Below are 22,950 nucleotides of genomic sequence, written 5' to 3'. Positions count from 1 at the left end.
CTGTAGCTCTTAGCAGTGAATATATTTGAAGAAAGCCCTTTATGATTACTCGAAATCTTCCTTGCAATTTGATTCCTGATATTTCTCTTTACTCGCCCAATGATTCTTTTAACTCATTACTTTTTTACACGGCGGGCCTCCCATCTCCCCCACTGGCACACACCATCCTGGAGATGTATGCCTTCATTTTCCGGATGTGTACATGTAGGCCGGGTGAGAGGCTGTCCTCCCTACTGCAGAGTAGCCCTCCTAGTTGCTTCCTCCATCCTAAAATCACCCTGTTGCCTCAGCCTCAAATCTCTCCAGCTAGGGACTTTGTAAGGTCTCCTCCTCCTTCTCCTCCTCCTTCTCCTCTGCTGTCACACACTACCCCCTGCTTGCTTTCCTGATCACTTCCAATTGCTTGGAGAAGAACATTTAGCGTTCCTCCCTCAGCATGAAAAGAGGCTTTTCCTCCAGGGGGACAGTACAGCTTGAGAATTAGAATGCCAGCTATCTGGGCAACAGTGCAGCTTAGCAGGGCAGCTCAGAAGCCACTGTTGGTGGGAAGGAAAAGGGGGGGGGATGATGTGACATGACAGGGGACCCTAAAGACATTGGTTCAGAGTACCTCCCTGCTGTGCTGTTGGGGGGAAGTGATAAAGGCTCCCCAAAAAACTCTATCATGTGGCCCACATCAACCCCGCTAATGCCTTCTGACTCCCCAGCAACATGTTGGGGGTATAAGCACACCCCCTGCAAGTGACACTTTGCCTGCTGCCTTCCCTACATATGCTGGCTGTTCTGGGTGCCCTTTAACACACTCCCAAACACCCCCCGCTCTGGTGGCATCTGTCATGTTATCACCCATTCATTCATTCACTCACCCATTCATTCATTCACTTACCCATGCATTCATTAAACTACAGCTACCAGGCACCTGGCAAGGGCCAGGAGAACAAAGAGGAACAAACAGGACTCTTGACTGATAAGTGTAGCCCAGCATTGAACAGAATGTGAAAACAGCCAAACCGGACGGAATGAAGTCGCAGTTGTCAGAGGTGGCTCGATCTCCTAGAGATGTGGTGCCTAAAGGGACAGGCCTGGGTCTGCAGTCAGGCTATCTCTGTTTGAGCTTCAGTTCTAACACTTGTTAAGTATGAAGCTTTTGACTAGTCTTAGTGTTCGGATTCTGCCCCAGTCTGCCTAACAACCTGTGATGTCATTGCCTACCTGCCACTGGGCGTGGCCCTTCCCAGGTTTACAAAGGGACAAACCCATCTCTCTCTTTCTCTTTCTCTTTCTCTCTCTCTCTTTCTCTCTCTCTCTCTCTCTCTCTCTCTCTCTCTCATCATTGTACTTCTCTTCCTCTCTTGCTGTCTCTCTTTTCCTCTCTGTCTCTCTTGTTTCTCTTCCTCCCTTCCTTTGTCTCTGTCACTCTCTTTCTGAAGTGACGCCCCTTCCTTCCCCACCCGCCCAGTGCTCACATAATATACTTCTTGCTTTCTCTCTCCTCTAGCCCAGCAAGATGCCCAAGGGAAAGGAGGCCAAGGGGAAGAAGGTGGTCCCAGATCCCACCGCCATTATGAAGGAACAGAAGGCCAAAAAGGTGGTCAATCCTTTGCTTGAGAAAAGGCCCGAGAACTTCAGCATCAGTCAGGACATCCAGCCCAAAAGAGATCTCGCTCACTTAGTTAAATGGCCCCACTACACCAGGCTGCAGCGACGAAGGGCCATCCTCTCTAAGTGGCTCAAAGTTCCTCCTGCCATTAACCAGTGCACCCAGGCCGTGGACCAGCAAACAGCTACCCAGTTGCTTAAGCTTGCCCACAAGTATAGGCCAGAGACAAAGCAGGAGAAGACACGAAGCCTACTGGCCCGTGCTGAGAAGAAAGCTGCTGAGAAAGGGGACTAAGTAAGAGGCCACCTGTCCTTCAAGCAGGGGTCAATACAGTCACCACTTTGGTGGAGAACAAGAAGGCTCAGCTGGTGGTGATTGCCCATGATGTAGACCCCCATTGAGCTGGTAGTTTTCTTACCTGCCCTATATTGAAAGATGGGGTTCCCTACTGCATCATCAAGGGAAATGCCAGGCTGGGGAGGCTGGTCCACAGGAAGATTTGCACCACAGTTGCCTTCATACAGTATAGCTCAGAAGACAAGGGAAATCTGGCTAAGCTGTTAGGACCAATTACAACAGATAGGATGAGATCCACCGCCATTGAGGAGGCAACAACCTGGGAACTAAATCTGGGGCTCACATTGCCATGCTGGCAAAAGCTGAAGAACTCACCATTAAACTGGGTTATATGTACACTGCTAAGTTTTCTGTACATAAATATAATTACAAAATTAAAAAATAAACTTCTCCATGTACTATTTGTTTGGTGGTGCATATTTCATACTTCATGTTATATTTCATATCTCATATTTCATTGGTATTTAAAACTTAGTTCTCCCATGCCTCAGTTTCCCCCCTCTTACCATGGAGATAGGATTAATACAACTATGTGAAAATATATTGGGACAGAGCCTTGCAGAGGATCAAAGCTGTGTGGATAGCAACATCTTCCATTCATTAAATGTGAAGAGCTCTTCTGTTTCCCATCCCTTGCTTGGTACCCTGTCAGCTTTCTGTTGCCAAGACAGAGACACCAGGCTCTCCCCTGCAAGACCTGTGCGCTTCCTGCCAGGTGTCACTACACACTTTTATAATGTGTGGAAGATCTCCCTGCACCTGGCACCTCTCTGCCTTCCTTGGGAAGTGCAGAGAGTAGGCACCATTCCAACCACAGCAGAAGGATCTCTGATGGGGTTCCTGGGTGCATGGCACCTCTCAGATGATGAGAAAGTGGGGAAGGGACATCTAGGTACGCCATGAGCTTTGAAATGTGGTGCCTTGTTGGCATGCCACAGATGGGCGGGTTTCTCAGTACGGGATGAAATGGCCACCCAGCCCCAGAAGGACACATTTCTTCCTCAGGACCTCCCAGATTTATCTGCTAAGATAATAGAGGCAGAGCAGGGATCGATACCATTCAGAGACACAGGTGAATAGGAGACAAAGGGAAGCCAGCAATGTCATACAGGGAGAGGCCTCCCTGAAATGAACAAAACTTCCGGACACTGGCCATTTTATGTAACTCTTAAGGTGGTGACACACAGCAAGCTTGCTTCAGGGTGATAACCCATCCTACAGACAAAGGAACTGAGGCTTAAAAGAGAAAACAGACTTATCTGGCTCAAGGAGCTAGTGAGGGCAGCATTTGGCCCCTAGCCAAAGTCTACCATCCCCACATCCAAGGCCTGTCCACATCAATGCTGCAGGATGAATCGCTGCTTGCACTGTGTTCTTGGCTGGGGAAGAATTCGGAATCACAAGGCCACAGCAGCCTACTGGAGCATCCTTCTCTCTAAAAGCCAAGCGACTTTGAGGGATCCGTTTCCCAGACTGATCTGACTCCAGTCAAGAGGCCTGGGGTTGACTAGGGCGTAGAGCAAGCCTCAAGTGCTTTCTGAGGAGCAGCTGCTGGGGTCACATGGCCTGGCTTCAGGGCTACTGGAATCATTACTGTGGTGATTAATTAGACTTCGTACACACAGAGAGGGCCTCTGGGTTCCTGCTGCTGCCTGTCAAAACTGCAGGGCTCAGCAAACTGCACGGTACCAACCTGGAACCACCAGCCAGACCCACCAGGCAAGGGTGGAGACTGTCTAGCAAGTAAAAGCTTCATTCCCAAGCTCAAGACACACCCACCTAGTGCCTAGCAATGGCCATCAGCTCTTTACTGCACATACTAGGGGTGGACGGAGTAGAGGGTGAGGGGCAGGGCATGGGGGTGTTGGAGAGCTAGAAAACCACTGGGTGGGCGGGGACTGGAAACCCCCACCAGTCCTTGCTACTATCAGTGGAAGAGTCATGCTGTGCACTCAGGAGTCTGAGTAAACTCGTCTTAGCCGCCCTTCTTCTCTATTACTTCTTCCAGCTGACTTTGAAAACCACCAATATGGGAGGTCACGGAGTCCACTGAGCTATGATTAGACGCCCCCCCACTAGATTTGCTGTAGGCAATGCTGCCTACAACTGTAACAATGTAACAGTTGCCCAAATTGTTTGCTGCAACTTAGAGGCAACTTCTGTATAGCTTAAACTTGTTAGAACTGCTAGTCCTCACCAGGGAGTCGGGTTGTGGTGGGAGTGGACCGAGAGGGAGGCCAAGTGTGGAACAGTGTGTCATAGTCCTGTACCAGTGCAGACGTGTGTGTGTGTGTGTGTGAGAGAGAGAGAGAGAGAGAGAGAGAGAGAGAGAGAGAGAGAGAGAGAGGAGAGAAAAGAAGAAGAGGAGGAGGAGGAGGAGGAGGAGGAGGAAGAGGAGGAGAGAGACAGACAAAAAGAGGTCAATGTATAATATTCCCACCTTTTAATTTATTTCATTTGACTTTTTTTTTGAAACAGGGCTTCTCTATGTAGCCCTAACTAGCCTGAGGCTCACTCTGTAGGCAAGGCTGGGCTTGAATATAAGAGATCTGCCTGCCTCTGCTTACCGAGTGCTGGGAGTAAAGGCATTCACCAGTGCTGCCCAGTGCTTTCCACCTTTTTAACAGAAAGCCTTTGCTTTTATTTGTATTTGTGTGTCTGTGTCTGTGTGAGTCTCTACTACATGTATGAGGCCCACAGAGGCCTGGAGAGGGTGGTGGGTACTCTGGAGCTAGCGTTACAGGTGGCTCTGAGACACCTGATGTGGATGCTGGGAACCAAACTCCGGTCCTCAAGAAGGACCATCTGTTAGTCCCCATCCACTTTATTTTCTAAGACAGGCAGACAGGCAGACAGGCAGACAGGCAGACAGGCAGATAGGACCTTTCACTGACTCTGGAATGCACTTATTCAGCTACATGGGCTGGACAGAAAATCCTAGCCCTGTCTTTGCTTCCCCAGCACCGGCATTCCAGGTTCTTGCTGTCACACTTGGCCTCTTATACGGATGCTGAGCATCCGAGCTCAGGCCATGTCCCCCAATCCTCATCCTACTTCTTGATCTTACCAGGATCCTTTAACCATACTCTGGGGGAGGCAGATTTGAGATCCACTCTCCTGTCTCCATACTCAGCCACCACACGAGTGAACTCTCTCGTTTGTAAAGCACATCACTGCAGTGAGTGGGGCAAAATGGCCCTGATTCCATGACACATCCCCTACTTCAGGGCCTTTCCTGCGTACCACAGCTCCTTCTGAAGAACCTGGTTTTCCAGATAAAACCAATGCCAAGAGAAGCTGCCCAACATCATTTGATATAAACAACGGAACATGATAGGGACCGAGCCACCCAACACTAAGACATCTTCATAGCTGTCTGACGAGAATGCACATGATAACCAACCTGGGACCCTGCATTAGTTACTTTTCCAATGCTGTTATAAAACGCCACGGCCAAGGTACCTTATGACAGGAACAGTTTAATGAAGCTTATGATTTCAGAGCTGTAGGAGTCCGTAGTGTCAGGGAGGCGGCATGGCAGTGAGAGGCAGGCGTGGTGGCTGAAGCAGGAAGCTGGCGATGACATCTTTAACAGTGAGCTCAAAGCAGAGACAGCAAGCTGGAACACGGGACTGTGGACCCACAGCCTGCCTCCCACTGACATACTCCCTCCAGCAAGGCTACACTTCCCCGTGACATCTTCAAGGAGCACAATATACCAGGGACCAATTGATCAAATGCCTGAACGTATGTGGAAACTGAGGCTCAGGGAGGCAGATGTTTGCTGAATGAAGGCCAGTATGCACAGAAGATCTCTGACTCAGGAAAGTCCCCTCTGGTGTGCTGTCCCATGGGTCAGCCTCACCAGCTAGAGAAGATGGAAGAGAGAAGAGTGAGGATTCCAGAGACCCAAGGTCAGTGTGGACTTGGTAGCATAGCTGGGTCAGTCTGTGACCCTTAGCAAATGGCTGAAGCTCACAGAGATTGTCCCGCTAGCTTCTCCCATCAGTAGAAAACCAACTTGAGTACACCTAAGGGTGAGTTATAGGCCCCCACCAGAAATGAGCCAGGGAGCGTATTAGTTAATTTGAGCAATTGTAAGCCAGACTGGTAGCCTACCCTTGCAGTTTTGGAAGCTAGAAGTCCAAGATCAAGGTGTCGGGAGGGCCACATTCCTCTGATGCTTCTCTTCTTGAGTGGCAGGTGGCTCTGCTCTCACTGCCTTGTGGTAGGAGAGCCTCAGGTCTCTGTGTCCTGATCTTTCCTGATGGTAAGTCAAATTGGATACAGTCCCATACTCAGAGCCCTGATTTTAATCAGGCTATGTGTCCCAACATAGAGGTAGGGGTACAGGCTTCAGAAAATTAATTTTAGGGGTACAATTTAACCCACACTAGTCCACCCTCTATAGTCAACAAACACGGCTTATGTGCCTATTACATTTATTTTGGCTAAATAGACCAGAAGGTTCTGGGGCCATCCAGCCTGTTGACTCTGAGTCAGGACTTTGTCATTTACAAATATTCTGGTCTGGACTCATAGTTCTCCTGAGATGCATGAGGCATGTGGGCTGCCAGGCTGGATGCTCTGACTTTCTTCATTAAGCTTCTACTCTACACCACAGGATGTAACCAGCTCCCAGACTACCCAAGCTGGATAAAAATGAAAACAGGTCGAGAGGCAGAGGAGGGACAGTGCAGTTGCATAAAGATGGGGTTGTGAGAAGGAATATGATTACTGAATCTGAGGACTTTTGAAACTAATCTTTAAATGGGGCTAGCAAAGATGTGCCAGATGTAAATATCGCAACACTAAGATCTCTCAGACCAACACCTGCCTCCAGAAGAGGGACTAGCCAAGGCTGCGTCATGAAGACAGGGCCGTATGAAAGACTGGGAGGACCAATAGGTTGTTTAAGTCTCTGGAGTGAGGGAACTGTTGGTTGTGCTGCCACATGGGGAGCAATCTGTGTAAATGCATGAATGCATGTGTGTGCAGGTATGAGTGCATGTGTGCAAAAGCAACATGTGCGTGCACACGTATGACATATGTGTATTTTATGTGCATGTACATGCATGAACGTGCTTGTTCATTCAAATATCATCATTGATTTGGGCTCTCTGCACCTTCATTGCTTTCTGTGTGAGCACCATTGGGGAGCTGGTGAGAATAACAGAGTTCTGGGCTTTTGTCTTGAAATCTCCAGAAAGGAGATGTAGAAATCTGTATTTCAACAAGATGCGGTATGTACCCCGGTTACAAGTACTAATCCCTTGAGAATCATGGGGGATAACCCTCTCCCACCCTTCTTCTATCAATTCCCTACAGCCAAAGACCCCAGTAACACACCTGGCATCTGCAGATTTATTATTCTTGCATCCAGAAGACCTGAGATGGCAGGCATCTGCTGGGCATCTCAGGAGGAAAGAGCCAGAGAGAAGCTGTCGCTGACCAAGGAGTGGCTCAGACATCTCTGAATTGAGGACTGTGAACTTTATTTTTTATTTTTGAAGACTGTGAACTTAATCATCAACTTAGTACAACCTCCAATCACCCTGGCAGAGGGTCTCATAAGGCATCATCTTCATTGGGTTAGCATTGCAGGATTGTCTTAAGTTAATTGATGTTAGAAAACCCAACCCACCATGGGCAGCGCCATCCCCTAGACATGGTCTCCTGAACAACACAAGAGTGGAGAAATTAATCTGAGTACAAGCAAGAAAGGATGCATGCATTCACTTCTCTCTCTTCTTGATTATGGATGTGACACGACGATCTCTTTTAAGTTCCTGTCTTGCTCTCCCACCCACCCACCCACCCAACCCAGTGATGGACCATAACCTGGAATTTTCAACTAAAATAAACCCTTTGTGGCCTAAGTTGCTTTTCCTCGAGGTATTTTATCACAGCAACAGAAATGAAGCTAAGACAAGGACTGTTAGGAAGGAATTAATCCTGTGACTGGGCCTCACAGTAAGGCAGGACAGATGAGTGAGTTTAAAGCCTCTGGTGGCAAAACAGTAGCTGTCACCAACGTTCACATCTTATGGTTTGGGCTATGTTTGTGATTTGCCCATGTTAAGACGTGATTATGGAGTAAATTCACTCCTATCTCGCTCCATTATGAGAACCTTGTCCATGTCAGCACTCTGTGAGACCACTTGTTTACCAAAAGAGCAAGGACTACTCTGCGATGTCAGCGGCTGCTTCTTTGTTCTCACCACTTCGTCATTTCTGTTGCCTGGGGAAGTCCAGCTACATGTGCACTGTCCAAAGGAAGCATGGCACAGCCTCACGTTTGCCCTTGACCTCCTTTGGCGGATCCTACTCCAAGAGCTCCAGGTGTCCTATGACCCACACGAGGCATGGAGTCTATTGTCTCCCGAAGGTGGATTTCCCTTCCCATCTTTCACCCACTGTACCTCCCACACCGATGCACACCCTTCAGGAAGAACACGGTCCTCCCCATGCCTCTGTGTCTGGCTTCACGCTGCTGCTAGGATGACCGCAGAGGTATGTCTGTCTCCCATGACAACATGTATGCCCCACCTCCAGGCCTCAGCCCTGCTGAACCCCTACAGAATAATAGTAAGAGATACCAAATGACATAAGATGCAGAAACTGGTGGGACTACGATGTCGATTTGGTTATGACAGCCACAGTGACAGTGATAATAATGGCAATAGTCATTGTGTGTGAGGGTTAAGCCTAGTGGGGTAACTATGGTTATGGGATGCTCTGCTGGTAGTCATGGTGGTGACAGAGATTGGTTCTAGAATTCATACCCATCAAGGTCACCGGGAAGGCAACAGTGCTGGCTGTGACTGAGACCCTTGAGGTCTGTCCAACTTCTTTCCTCAGGCAAGGAAATTCTACATCAACCTTCTAAAGTTGCTCGTGGGCACACCGTGATGCGGAATGAAGCGGATGCGACAGACCTCCATGGAGATTCAACCTTCACATCTGCAGCTCTGGGCTCACTACACTTCCAGGCTCAAGAAGAGGACACACAGGTGGCTACTCCATGCCCAGCAGTGCCTTCCGGTACTCACTGATGGGCACCAGCAACTGTGGGGCACCTGGGAAATGCTGACAGGGCCTGACATGGGCAACGTGACAACAGAGGATAGAGATGAAAGACCCGGGAAGCCCAGAAACCCAGGTTGCCTCACTGGGCAGGGACTCTAGATTAGACTGTCTAGCCCAGTGGTTCTCAGCCTTCCTAATGCTGCGACCCTTTAATGCAGTTGCTCATGTGGTGGTGATCCCCACCCACAAAAGTCTTTTTGTTGCTATTTCATAACTAATTTTGCTACTGTTATGGATCATAATGTAAGTATCTGTGTTTTCCGATGGTCTTAGGCAACTGCTGTGAAAAGGTCATTGGAAACCCTACCCCACCCTGCAGAGAGGTTGTGATCCTCGGGTTGAGAACCATTCGGCTAGACTAGAGAACTCAGAAAGCTTTGGTTCAAGTCAGGAGTGCAGAAGGTAGGGATGGAAGAAGTGGAGACTTCCAGGAAAGGTGATCAATTCAGTACCCAAAGCAAGGAGGCAACAGTTTATTAGTGTCTCTTCGCTTCTGCTGTGCCCAGGGCAAGCCTGGGCTTGTGTTGCAGTGTGGTGAGAAAAGGTCCCTCTTTCACACACCTTTGCTCTGCTGGTCTATTTCCTCCCAGGAAAGAACGCTCCTGTGAGAGAACCTGACCATACCTTCCAGGGTCTCCATGACTTTGTCCCCATTTAGGCCACTGAGGACAGACAGGCCTGGAGGTTTGGAGATTTGTGCATCGCACCGTGGCTTCTGTGATTCTTGGGAATCAACCACATGTTCTATGTGAGTCGAGATCCCACCAGGAAAACACAAACTGTTCCATACCACTCTCACAGAAAGGACTGAAACCAGGAAGCTGGTGGTGCTAGTCCTGGGACTGCTGGGAAGTCAATAGAGGTGGCAGAGCATCTAGGTGTCAGCCAGAGAAGCAAGCCCCTGTGACCTTGGCCTGTCAGCAGCCGGTAAGCAGCCATTAAATGAGAGAGGGAGAGACTTGGGGCAGGGACCCACGGAGGATGGGGAGGTGTCTCACAATCTCCTGCTATCTCTCTCATTGACCCTTGAAAGAGGCAAGACGGAGTCTGAGAGAAGCAGTAAGAAGGCGGGGTTGTGGATCAAATGCTTTTGCCCTATCCAAAATGCACACACATGCAGGCATAGACACCAATAAGTAGGAAGGTAGGTAGGTAGATTTAAAAAAGGGACTTGAGGTCCAAGCATATTACCTTCAAAGGTAGAACCCAGTGACCTACCTCCTCCAGTTAGTCCTCGCCTTCTACAGTTTCCACTTCCTGCCTGGGTAAAGGGTGCTACCAGCTGAAAACTGAGCATTCAAATCATGAGGCCATGAGAGACATTTCACATTCGGACCACGGTAGGAAGATAGGATGTGAAAGTAAACATGGACCACGTGTGTTCCAAGCTCAGGAGCTGGACTACATTGAGACCTCGGATCATCAAGGATAAATGCTTCTTCCACACAGAGCTCAGAGCTTCCTAAGAACCACATACAGGGCCGGGGAGAGAGCGCAACTACTGAGGGGCTTGTGTGCGTGAAGACCTGAGAGTGATCCTCAGAATCCACATTTTAAAACACACTTGAGGCAGTTCACAACCATCTATAACTCCAATTCCTGAAGATCTGATGCCCTGGTCTGGGCTCTGTAGGCACCAGGCATACACTTGGGGTACATACATGAGGAGATATGGGCAAAACACCCACACACAAGAAAATTAAAAATAAACAAATTTTTAACTGGGTGTGGTGATATATGTTTGTAAGCCCAGTTATCATGGCGTAGAGATGCCTGGCCAGCCAGCCTAGCTAAATTGGCAAGACCCAGGGCAATGAAGAGAACTTATCAAAAAAACAAGGTTACACATAGGAATGGAAACACCCTCCAAAAGAGAATGACTCTCCGCTCCCCCAACACTAGTAGTTATCAAGTACCAATGGCCCCTCATTAAGGGGTGGGACCTGAAGAGCACCTCCCCCATCTTTGCTGGAATTTTGGCTGACTTGATCTTATGCCCATGCATGACACATAGGGAGCAACAACTGGCATCGGTGGGTTATTCAAAAAAGAAAAGAAATGCGTGAAATTCAGAGGGGAACTGGGAGAATGTGAAGAGTAGGGGAAGGGAAATAGGGACTAGACATGATAATATTATTAAAATAAGCAAGTAAATAAAAACATGAGGAACGACACCCAAAATTGGCCTCTGACCTCTACACACATGCACACATGTGCACCCATAGATACATTAACATGCACACACAAATATGCACACACATGTATACACACCCACAGAGTGGGCCAGAGGTGGTGACTGTGGCTAGTGTCTTTCTGTCATGTGGGCTTTCTGACACATTGTGCCTCAATGGCCACCTCATTGAGTGTCACGTAAAGCTGGCAGTGTTCTCTCAACCCTTGGTGGGGGGGGGGGGTCAGAAAATATGCACTTTATGTCACCTAGAGATCCCTAAGGTAGATCCTGCCTCAAGTCCTTTCCCTGTCTGCCATTCAGGTCCATTGCCTTCTCCCCAGGATGGCAATGACAGAAGCAATGAGAGAAAAGAAGGGGGGACGCTCGGATGACGGCTTCTCCACATGGACCCGGAGACTGATGACATCCATCCCAGAGGCTCCCAGTGGGAGCGCTGAGTTGCCTCTGCAGCCAGGCCAGTGGCTGCTCTTGAGAACCATCAATGACAAGGACGCCACAGTTGGAAGCAGCCCCTTGTGTGGCCAGCCACACAGTTCTGATAACAGAAACATTCTTTATATTAATCTGAACTTTTCCTAATAACTTCCATTTCCTCTTCAGGGGGTGCCCTGGTTTGTTTGTTTGTTTTGTCAACTTGGCACAAACTAGAGTTATTTGAGAAAAGACAGCCTCAATATAGAAAATGCCTTAATATAGATTGGCCTATAGTACAATTTCTGGATTGAGGATGAAGGAGGTCCCAGGTCACTGTGGACAGGGCCATTGCTGGGCAGGTGATCTTGGGGTATTAAAAAAATATATAGGCTGAGCAAGCTTTGCAGAGCAAGAAAGTAAGCAGCACTCCTCCGTGGTCTCTGCTTCAGTTCCTGCCTCCAGGTTCCTGCCCTGAGTTCCTGCCCTGACTTCCCTCCTCAATGAGCTATAACCTGTATGCTAAAATAAACCCTTTCCTCCCCAGTTAGCTTTTCATCATGGTGCTTATTACAGAAATAGAAAGCAGACTAGTAAAAGAGGTTTCTCTAATCTTTCTGCAATAAAGAAGTGACCCAGAGCTGTGGCTCCTTGACACGGAATATTTCTGATCCCTTCTGTTTGCTTCTGTTTAGTTTTGTGGCTTTCCTGGCACTCAGCATGCTGATCATCTCTTTTTGACAAACTGAATTGGCCAGTGCTATGTGTGTGTGTGTGTGTGTGTGTGTGTGTGTGTGTGTGTGTTTATGTGTGTGGTGTATGTGTGTGTGGTGTATGTATATGTGTGTGTTTATATGCGTCTCTGTGTGTGTTTATGTTTGTATCTGTGTGTGTGTGTCTCTGGGTGTTTGTGTGTGTATATGTGTATATATGTGTTTATGAATGTTTGTGTGGGTGGGTGTGTCTCTGACTGTGTGTTTATGTGTGTGTCTTATGTGTGTATCTATATGTGTGTTTATGTGTGTGTTTGTGTTTATGTCTGTGTGTGTAAATGTGTGTACATGTGTGCATTTGTATGTGTGTGTTTATAAATGTTTGTGTGAGTGGTTGTGTCTCTGTGTATTTATGTGTCTGTGTCTCTCTGTGCATTTGTGTGTCTCTGTGTGTATGTTTATGTGTATGTGGCTTGTGTGTATGTGTTTGTGTGTATGTATGCATGTAAAGGACAGAGGTTGATGCAGGGTGCCTTCTTCAAGTGCTCTCCACTTATTCTTTAAGACAGGGTCTCTCACTAACTTCAGCTCACCAGTTCGGCTAGGTTAGCTGATGAACAAGCTCCAGAAATCATCCTGTCCCTGCCTGCTCAGATCTGGGATTATAGGTGTGTGGCCCCACACTCAGGATTTTGACATCAGTGATAGGGATTGAACCTGGGTCCTCTTGCTTGCATGCAAGCATTTCACCAACTGAGCCATGTTCCCAGAATACCTTCTAAAGCCCCAATCTTGCTGCCTCCTGGGTGAGTGCAGAGGATCCGACTCAGCAGAACTGGGGAGCCTGAGCCTTAGAGCTGTGACTCCCCTTGGATCACATCCATGACTCAGGGTTGTCACATGACAATGCTAAGTTGGTTCCACAATCCCAAAATGATGACCACTGCATTTTCAGTCTGGGGCTGATAAAGTTCAGAGATACCTTCCAAGCGCAGAGAATAAGAGCAAGATGGGAGAAATGAGAGGGCAAGGACCCCTCCCTACTCAGTGGGCTGCTGCTCCTGGATGTCCTGGATGCCCCAGCTGCTTCTACTGGAACACGGAAGCTCAGATCTGAGTCACCTAGGCCAATATCTTCCTTTGACGACACACGCAGGGAGCATCTCGTTGACAGGAAGCCCCAGAACACGGAGCCTCCTCCCTTTTCTCATGATTATTTTAATGTGTTTTATACAAATAGCTTGACTGAAGCTGAATAAAGCCCTCAGCTATTCCCAGAGTCTGTGACAGACAGAAAATCATGTGTGATAATTCATCAGAGGTTGTGTGTGTGTGTGTGTGTGTGTGTGTGTGTGTGTGTGTGTGTGTGTGTGCGCACGTGCACAAGGCATGGCGTGTGCACAAGGCAGCCTAAAGCAAGTCTCATATTTCTCATTTATAGGCCTCTGATACCATCCGACAGGAATCCTTTCTTAAGTGAAATATTGATGGGTTTACTCTGCAATCTTAAGTGTGTCTCCTAAATTGCTGTAATTAAGGCTGGCAAAGCCGGGTGGCAGCAGAGAGAGGAGACCTGACCTGGTGATGCCAGACCACAGAACACGCGAACACACACACACACACACACACACACACACACACACACACACACACACACACCTTGCTCATTTACATTAACAGCCAGTAGCCCTGAGCAGAGCAGACAGCTGAAATCCTAATGACTTTTCAAATGGGACAGCTCTGATGCCTGCTCCATTCAAGTCACCCCAGCCTGCTTCGTGACAGTAATCAAGTGATCGTGTCAGTGGCCACCTGAGTTTATCATCTGTGGATTCAATGCTTCTGAGGACCGAGAATCGGGTCTTCCAGCCAGGAGCTGTTGAGCCAGGGGGAGAATCTTACTCCTCAAGGAAGAAGGATACCAAGAAGGATACTATCTAAGGCAGTCTGTGGTCCTGAGGACCTGCCTGTTGGTGTCCATCAGTGAACGTGGATGTAACAGAGGCATAAGAAATGGGATGGGATAGAGACTGGGAACATAAGGGGATGTGAGTGGGCCAAGAAAGGCTTGGAGCCAGGCAAAGGTGAGAAAGATTTGAGCCTCGTTCTCTGGTTCATGGGCCAGAGGGAAGAAGCTGTCATATGCATCATGATCATCCCTTGGGTCCTGGCTCTGCCTACTGTGGATCATGGCCCTTTCCTTATCTTCTGGGCTTTCCCCCTCTCATCTGTCTCCCCCACCTTTTTCTTCCATCGCCCTTCCTTCCTTACTCAATCTTTAGCATCTTCGTCCTCCTCCTGTTTTCTTTCTCCCTGCCCCCTTTCTTTTTTGGTAGCTCCCCTTTACAAGGAGGACCAGAAACAGTCGTAAACATTTATCAGGAAGGTTTTAATTAAAATGTTAAACACTTGGCTGCAGGCTGCCCGCTTCCCCAGCACTCCGTCCTTGTAGCAATTCATTATTTAACGTGAAACAATGGCACGCCCTCACTGCATATGAGACACTAACGTATTAGTGGAAGATAATTGTGCTATAGCCCTGTCAAAGCTTTGGTGGGCTGTCCCCAGTGTGCTGGGTCAACTGCACCTGCCCAGGTGGCCCTTCCTTCTACACCCCTAAGTGGAAGCAGGAGGTGTGTGGCACTCTTCTTTCTGAGAACCTCTGCCAGCATTAGGAAATGGTAGAGCTTTGAAGAGGTATCATGGGAGCAACATGTTGTGCCTGGGAAACACTCATTCGTGACAAGGATGGGGGAAGTGGGGAGAAATGGAAAGTGTGAGAATGGGCAGGAGGGGAACTGAGTATAACTGCTGTTAAATAGATCTTAGCCTGACACGAGAAACAACAGACAAGGAGGCTGCTGCCTCCCAGATTATAAGGTCGGCAGAATTGGCGCAGGATGGGAAGAGGAGTCAGGCCTGGGTGCGCTCTTCTGGAGGGGCTGAGCCTTAGTGTTCATGCTTTCAGTTGTATGGGTTCATCATTCGTTCATTCGTCTGTGTATGTGTGTACAGTACATATGTCTGTAACACATCTGTGCATGTGCACGAACAGACCAGTGCTCTCCATCATATGTCTTCCTTAGTTACTCCCCACCTCACTTTTTGAAGCAAGATCTCTCTGAATTTGGAACTATCTGGTTTGGCTAGACTTGCAAGCCAGCAAGCCCTAGGGATCCTCCTGTCTCAGCCTCCCAGTGTTTGGATTACAGGTGAATATCACTGGGCCCAGCTTTTTAAACATGAGTTTGGGGGTCTTTGTCCTTGTACACCAAATACTTTGCTGACTGAGCTGTCTTTCAGCATCCAGCAGTGGGGTAGCCTGGGTCCCATGTCCTTCCGGCTAGTCCAGGCAGTGCTTGCCTCAAGACAAGAACGTTTCTTGCTGAGGGGCAGCAAAGGCACTTTAGGATGAGGCCTGAGGCCGAGGGCCCTAGGCCAGGTTCTCAGCCTCTCCAGGGGAGGTGGGAAACGAGTCTTCCACAGGGTATCACAGCTTAGCTCTTTTTAGAATGAGACTGCAGGTCTCAGATGGCAATAGAGACTAAGGAGCTTCATAAGCCTGTGATGACACCAAGCGTTACAGTTCCTTATTTGAGCCTCTATGCTAAGCACAGCAGAAGCAAACAGCTGTCTGACCTTTGCTGGGAGGCAGGTCCAGTGAGACACAGGCCTGGTGGTCCTTCACCGGGGTCAGCACTGAGCTATTGGCAGTGGTTGAGCAGGCCCCAGTAGCTTCAAAAGGCAGTTCTGCCATTGCTGCCTGACCAGCAATGTCCCCGCCCACGAATAAATGGAGTTTATTGACAGTCATGGTGGAGCAATGGGGAACAAGAGGGCACAAGCACGAGAGCAAGCCAGCCAGCCTTTATTGATAACCCTTGGACAGTGGGGAGGGGTTTTGAGGATGAATGTGTATGAGTCCCTAGGGCTAAGGGTGTCAGGATACTTCATCTACATACAGTGGTTTCATAGCTCACTTACATGCAGTAACACGGGTCAGGGTGGGTCCCATCAGAAGAAGGAAAAAACAGTACTTAATCATCCTATGTGTGAGAGGATGACTTCTAGGTACAATTAAAGGTGATTTGCTATAGGCTAGGATTTCCTCAGCCTAGGGTGTGGTACTCCCAGGAATTCCCTGTGCTGGCAGGAGGTGTTAAGACTGAAATCTGACATACTCTGGTGCCTCACCTTTGACCATGTCCCCTGGACGGGGAGACCTGGTGGCACTCAGAGGAAGGACAGCAGGTTACCAAGAAGAGACTTGATACCCTATGAGCATATACAGGGGGAGGTAATCCCCCTCAGGAACAGTCATAGGGGAGGGGAATAAGGGGAAAATGGGAGGGAGGGAAGAATGGGAGGATACAAGGGATGGGATAACCATTGAGATGTAACAAGAATAAATTAATAAAGAAGAAAAAAATTAAATACAAAAAAAAAAGACTGAAATCTGAAAGAAGGAAGTACCAAGTTCTTCCTTCCAGTTTGCAGAACAATACGCTTACCCACGTCCCAGCCACACTTTGTGTTCCATATGGCTAAGGAGCCAGTCTCTGAAAGACACGTTGCCTAGTTGCTCATCTTGTTGGGAGGACTACATTGATTTCTTCGCGATCCATAGGTTGGGGATGAGACACAGCCCATCCTCCTGGAACTGCAGTTCCAGCCTGAGCGGGACAGGACTGTCCTTGGGCAGTCCAGATCTAAATGCACACTGCCTTGTCCTGAGCTGCCTCTCATTGACAAAGGGTGTCCTGCTGCTGTTTCTAGGGGTGGGAGGGATATAGAGAACACTGGAAATGGTTTAGACCTATTGTGTAGAGCAACATTAGACTAAGGAGCTGTGGGCATCAGAGGGAAATGGGGTATAGCTTAGAACCTATCCACACAGTGGACACCTGGCTGGTTCCCATTCCCTGCCCTCTGCAGTCCCTTTGAACCCCCCAGTTTCATGCAACAACCAGGCAGCACATGCTTCCAGACCTTTCTTGGATCAATTAGTATTCTAAACATGAAATTAATTTCTCCTACAAATATGAGAACCTAGTAATTTGTTTCACTTTTATTTTATTGCCAGATAGGATTCATTTTCTGCATGATTTTATGCTTGGATAGGATTCATTTAGAAAATTTCCCCCCAACTTCAGTTTAGAAGAAAAGAAGAAGAAGAAGAAGAAGAAGAAGAAGAAGAAGAAGAAGAAGAAGAAGAAGAAGAAGAAGAAGAAAAGAGTGTCTCATGTGACCAGCTTATGCTGGTCCAGCCTTGGCGCTCTCTCTCTCTCTCTCTCTCTCTCTCTCTCTCTCTCTCTCTCTCTCTCTCTCTCTCTCTGCATATGCCTGATAAGCTCACATTCCTATGCAGAGTGCATCACCACAGCCTCAGGGGCTCCTCCTTCTTTTCACATTAATTTCTGAGCCTCGGAGCCAGGTTTAGATGGAGATAAATCTGCTTAAAAGCTCCTGCAACAGGGCCTCCACTGACACGGTGGTCAGGAGAGTCAACAGCGTACACAGAATTCTTCTATTATTTAGTGACACCTGGACCCTGGCTCACTTAGAATAACAATAGTCATTTATTTATCATTTTCTTAGCACAAATTCTGGACCAAGTGCTGGGCCTGGACGTGTGTGTGTGTGTGTGTGTGTGTGTGTGTGTGTGTGTGTGTGTGTGTGTGTGTACGTGTGAAGCTCTAAGAGGACAGCCCAGGTAGCAGTCTTCAGGTACATTGTATCTTTGGTTTGAGATAGGTCTCTCTCACTGGCCTGGGAGTAGCTAACTGATTCAAGAGCTTCCAGGGATCTGCTTGTCTCCACCTCCCATCTCACTATCTCTGGGATTTTAGGTTTGTGCTGCCTCCACCTCCAGCTTTTTAAGTGGATTCTGGGAATCTGAATTTATGTCCTAGTGTACATAGCGAGGCATTTTCATGACTGGGCCACTCCCTGCCCTGGCTTTTTCTCTTACCTTCTCCTCTGCCCATTTCCTCCCTTCCATCAGATTGCTGAACTCAGACCTCACATAGGTATCCTCAGCCCATTTCTGCACAGCACCTCCTAAATGCCAACCCCAGTTGCCCTTATAAGTTGGTATGGCCTCTGACCCTGCTTTGTCTGGTGGCCTGCTCACTACCTCAGCTTCTCTCTCCAAATCAGCACCCTGTAGATACCCCCTCCATCACACAAGCAAGGAACTTCAGTAGCATCTCTTATTAGATTGGCATGCCTCTGAAGGCAGAAGCAAAAGCAGCCTCCCCATCATGCCAGGATCTGCTGGAGAGCACAGCTACCACTTCACCAGACAACAAGATCAGACTGCATGCTCCCTGCAGACAGAGCTGTGTGGCCCTGAGATGCAGCTCTCATGGAGGCTGACAGGAGCCAAATGTCAGCATCATGCCTCCGTCCTGGGTTTTGTCTCTGTGCTTCATTTTCTATTTTCTCACAGTGCCATTGCTTCCCTTTTTAGAGACCAGACCCTGACTATAATTAATCATAGTATAATCATCCATTTAATATCTGTCTTCCACTCGAGACTATAAGCACAAGTCCATTCTGTTGCTTGGTCCAAAGAAGTCTCTGACAAATACATGCCCAACAAAGAGCCAATAAAAGAATGGCAGTCAGGCACATTTGCACACACATATGCATGCACATGCACACAGAACACATGCACATGTGCACATGCACACACACAGATACATGCTCACATGCACACTCGCACTACACACACACACACACACACACACACACACACACACACACACTTAGAGGGCTCTGGAGCCAAGGTGCTGAAGTCTGCCAGGCTGAGACTTTTCACAGTGCACTGCTTGGCTGTACATAGCCCTCCCAGCATCTCTGAGAGCAGTAAAGAATTAGAGGCAATAGGAAGCAAGGCCATCTGGATCTACTTGAGACAAGTGTCTTAACTTGTCTGGACTTGGCCTGTCTGGAAGACTGAAAATCATAACAGTGCCTACTTTATCCCTGGGCTCTCATAATATACACCAGGCACTCAAGAGGGTTTCCAGAATATAGTGGAATATTCCAGAATATACTGTTACCATGACTACAGGCATTATCTGTCTTCAGGTGAAGACATCAAGACTTCACAAGATTAATATGGCCAAGGTTCCAGAGCTAGTGAATAACCAAATGCCTTAGTAACTTTTCTATTACAATGATAAGACATCGTGATCAAGGCAACTTATTTTTCAAAGTGTTTGTTTGGGGTTTAGAGTTTCAGATGGTCAGAGTCCATGACCAGCATGGCGGACAACATAGCAACAGGCAAGTGGGCATGATGCTGCGACAGTATCTGCTCCAAAACCATGAGGCAGAGAGAGTTAATGTGTAATGGCACCGGCTTTTTTGAAACCTCAAAACTCCCCCAGTGGCACACCTCCACCAAAAGGCCACACCTCCTAATCCTTCCTAAACAGTTTCATCAACAGGAACCAAGTATTTAAGTGTATGAGCCTATAGGGGCCATTATCATCCAAACCACCACATTAGATAGGACCATGACCACTAGTCAGAGCCCGTTTTGGGCATCAGACCTTATCTCTTATCTGTATTGGGTGGCACAGATTAGGGAAGTATCAGAGAAATCTTAGAAAGAGACAAACCAGGTCTGATATTGCAGCCTTGGAGTGTCAATGAGAAACAGGTCCTGCCTCTCATGAACACGAAAAAGAAGGAGAAAAGAAAACTTTACAAGGACTGAGTACTGGCCTCTAAAAGACTCTTGTGTGTTCTATGCCGAGAATTATGTCCCAAAATGACCACAAAGTTCTGGCTGTTCTGTCTCTCTTCCCTCTTTGAACTCAACCCCGACCTGTGTCTAAATTACAAAGATTCGGGCCTCACTCCAGCCTGGATGCCTTTGTATTTCTCACTGATGAAACAGGTCCCAAGATGGACAATAAGCACACTTTGGGTAGTGTCCTATGGTAAGATTTCACACCTGGTCCAGGGGCTGGAGAATAAGGACTAGGCCTGTCTAGGTCATTTGAGGAAATAAAGGAAAACACAGAGAGAGAGAGAGAGAGAGAGAGAGAGAGAGAGAGAGAGAGAGAGGGGGGGAGGGAGAGAGGGAGGGAGTGAGGGAGGGAGTGAGGGAGGGATGTGGGGGACAGGTGGAAGGGGCTGGGTTGAGAGACTTTCCTGGTCCACGATGCCACTCTGACATCTGAAAGCAAGTGGCAAAATCAGCTACAAGGACACTTTGATGACAGAGAGTTGGATGAGGCCAATGGGAAAACTCAAGCCAACAGCAGTGACTCCTTTCCCCATTTTACAGAAGTGGGTCATCCCAACCTCATCCTAGTCTGTCAGAAGCTGGGGTGAGCCAAGGAGAGGTGTGTCCTCAGAGCCAGGCCAGCTCTGCCTTCTAAATGCAGCCTCCGGGCTGTCAGTCTGTCAGACTCTGCTCTGGAAGAGCTGCAAGGTCATTTTCATGGCTACCAAAAGCCAGACCCCTACTTCTGGGAAATTGTTCTTCAAAGCATTTGAGGCTAGGATGAATCTTCGCTGTCAACTTAAGGTTTCAAATCACCATGGAAACATACCTTTGGCTTTATCTGTGAGGGTGTTTCCAGAAAGATTTAACTGCCAAAGGTCCCACCTCCCAAACACGAACAGCACCATCCCATAGGCTGGGGTCAGGGATTGAATAAGAATAAGAATGCGAGATGAGCACCAACACTCATTTTTCTGGGCTTCCTCACTGCAGATGCAATGCTATCAGTCTTCTCACACTTCTGCCGCTGTGACCTCCCCCCCACTATGAAGCGTACCCTTGAACCGTGAGCCAAAAATACCCACGCCTAATGCAGTGGCCAATACCTTTCTGTTCTCTCTGTCCAGTCACTGAGATGCCCTGAGAGATTTCCTACACAGAGCATCCTCCCCTAAAGATGCTAGAGATGAGCTGCTTTGGGTGAGTAGTCAGTATCCCTAAGACTGAGAGTTGGGGAAACTCAGTGTCACCTGGGAGAAAGACCAGGGGCTTATTCCTGGGCAGAAAATGACTTCTGGGTCTGATTAGGAGTGTCTTTTAGTCAGGCCCGTGGTATCTTAGCCCCAACCAGTGTTCCACAATAGGACTGCATCTGTACTCAGAGGGTCTCAATAGCGCCAGCACCACCACCTTGCACTCACGCTCGCTCTCTCTCTCTCTCTCTCTCTCTCTCTCTCTCTCTCTCTCTCTCTCTCTCCTCCCTCCCTCCCTCCCTTCTCCCCATCATCCCTCTCTTCCTCCCATGAGGCTCCAGCACCTTCCCTCTGGTCACTGTGTGAGGTTTTAAACACCAGATGGTAGGTAGCTGGATGCTACCAGCCTAGGGTGAGGCCCCCCCACTGACCCTCCCACCCAGCCCCCACCCTTGCCTGCTCCTCTCCTCTCCTCTTCTCTCCTCTGATGCTGCTGCCTCTGATGCTGCTGTAATTCGCTGCTTACATAACGCGCGCGCGTGTCTACACTGGCGGTGAGTCCCTCGCTGGAGAGGCTCCAGATTAATAATCTATTATTCATGCCAGCCACAGTCTCTGCACAGACAGCGTCAGAGAAAAAGAAAAGCTCCTTGTAGAGGAAAAAGGAAGGGGGAAGTCTGCTTAGGACCCAGCAGGGCCCCGGAGCTATGTCTTCTGAAGACTGTGCACAGAGCAGATCCTTAGTGGGAGTCACCAACCTAACAGAGTCCCCCTCAGGGCGTCCAAGGAGTTTGTTTGCTTTGCTTCCTGTGATCCAAGGTCATTAGCAGAAGGAAGAGGGACAGAAACAACCCAGAGCCGTAGAAGCTCCAGGAGAGTGACAGTGTGGGAGTGAGTCATGTGGACCTTGGACTTGTGACACTAGATGAACTCACACAAGGAGAGCTCCAGCTTATCTCTGAGCGGGGCTGGAGCAAAGACTTGAGGAAGGGAGAGCACACTGTGTTCCACACAGTCTGAGGCCCATGGCCTTGTCTTCAGGGAGTCTAACCTGAGTGGACATGACCCCATCCTCAAGGATTTCCAGACTGAGGAAACATAGCCTGTCCTCAGAGGAGTCCCAGTCTGAGGGAAAATGTGTTCCTGTCCCAAGGAAGGCCCAGTCTGAGGAAAACGTGTTCCTGTCCTCAGGAAAGCTCAGTCTGCGGAAAACGTGTTCCTATCCTCAGTGACTGCTCCTAGATAAGGTGGAGGAGAAAGTTTACTGTGGATAAAAGGAAGAGCATAGCCAGCAGCAGACACATTTGGGAAAGTCCAGATGTGCTCACGACCCTGAACCACATGAAGAGAACAGGGGTTGGCGGGTGGGGGCGGCAAGTGCAGAAGCCAGAAGGCTAAAGAGGAAGGGTAACCAAAATGTCTTGGTTATACAGGGAAGAGCAGCCCAACCCTTGGGCTGGAGAGTTCAGGGTAGGGAATGGGGCATGGCAGCTGGAAGGGCCCTGTAAGAGGTAGGGGTTGAGAGGCTGCTGTGAGAACCTGGAGGCCTGTGTCTACTTTGATATGCTAAATAGGTACCTCATTTTTTTTTTAAATATTTATTTATTATGTATACAGTATTATGCCTGCATGTACTGCATGCCTGAAGA

The 22,950-nt window shown here is 48.4% G+C and overlaps 1 long non-coding RNA gene across 2 annotated transcripts; it reads left to right on the top strand.

Moving 5' to 3' along the window:
- Nucleotides 1-8,769: 8,769 nt before the first annotated feature.
- Nucleotides 8,770-12,298, top strand: LOC311580528. Of its 2 annotated transcripts, none has more exons than XR_014773493.1 (3): nt 8,770-9,001; nt 9,320-9,448; nt 11,561-12,298. It is a non-coding gene; the product is annotated as an uncharacterized lncRNA (long non-coding RNA). The 2 variants fall into 2 exon arrangements; XR_014773494.1 differs by having other exon boundaries at nt 11,541-12,298.
- Nucleotides 12,299-22,950: the final 10,652 nt, after the last annotated feature.

The sequence above is a fragment of the Acomys minous genome, assembly GCF_964271855.1.
Source record: "Acomys minous genome assembly, chromosome: 13".
NCBI lineage: Eukaryota > Metazoa > Chordata > Mammalia > Rodentia > Muridae > Acomys > Acomys minous.
The sequence above is the reverse complement of the archived record's forward strand: the minus strand, read 5'-3'. Positions and strand labels throughout refer to the sequence as shown.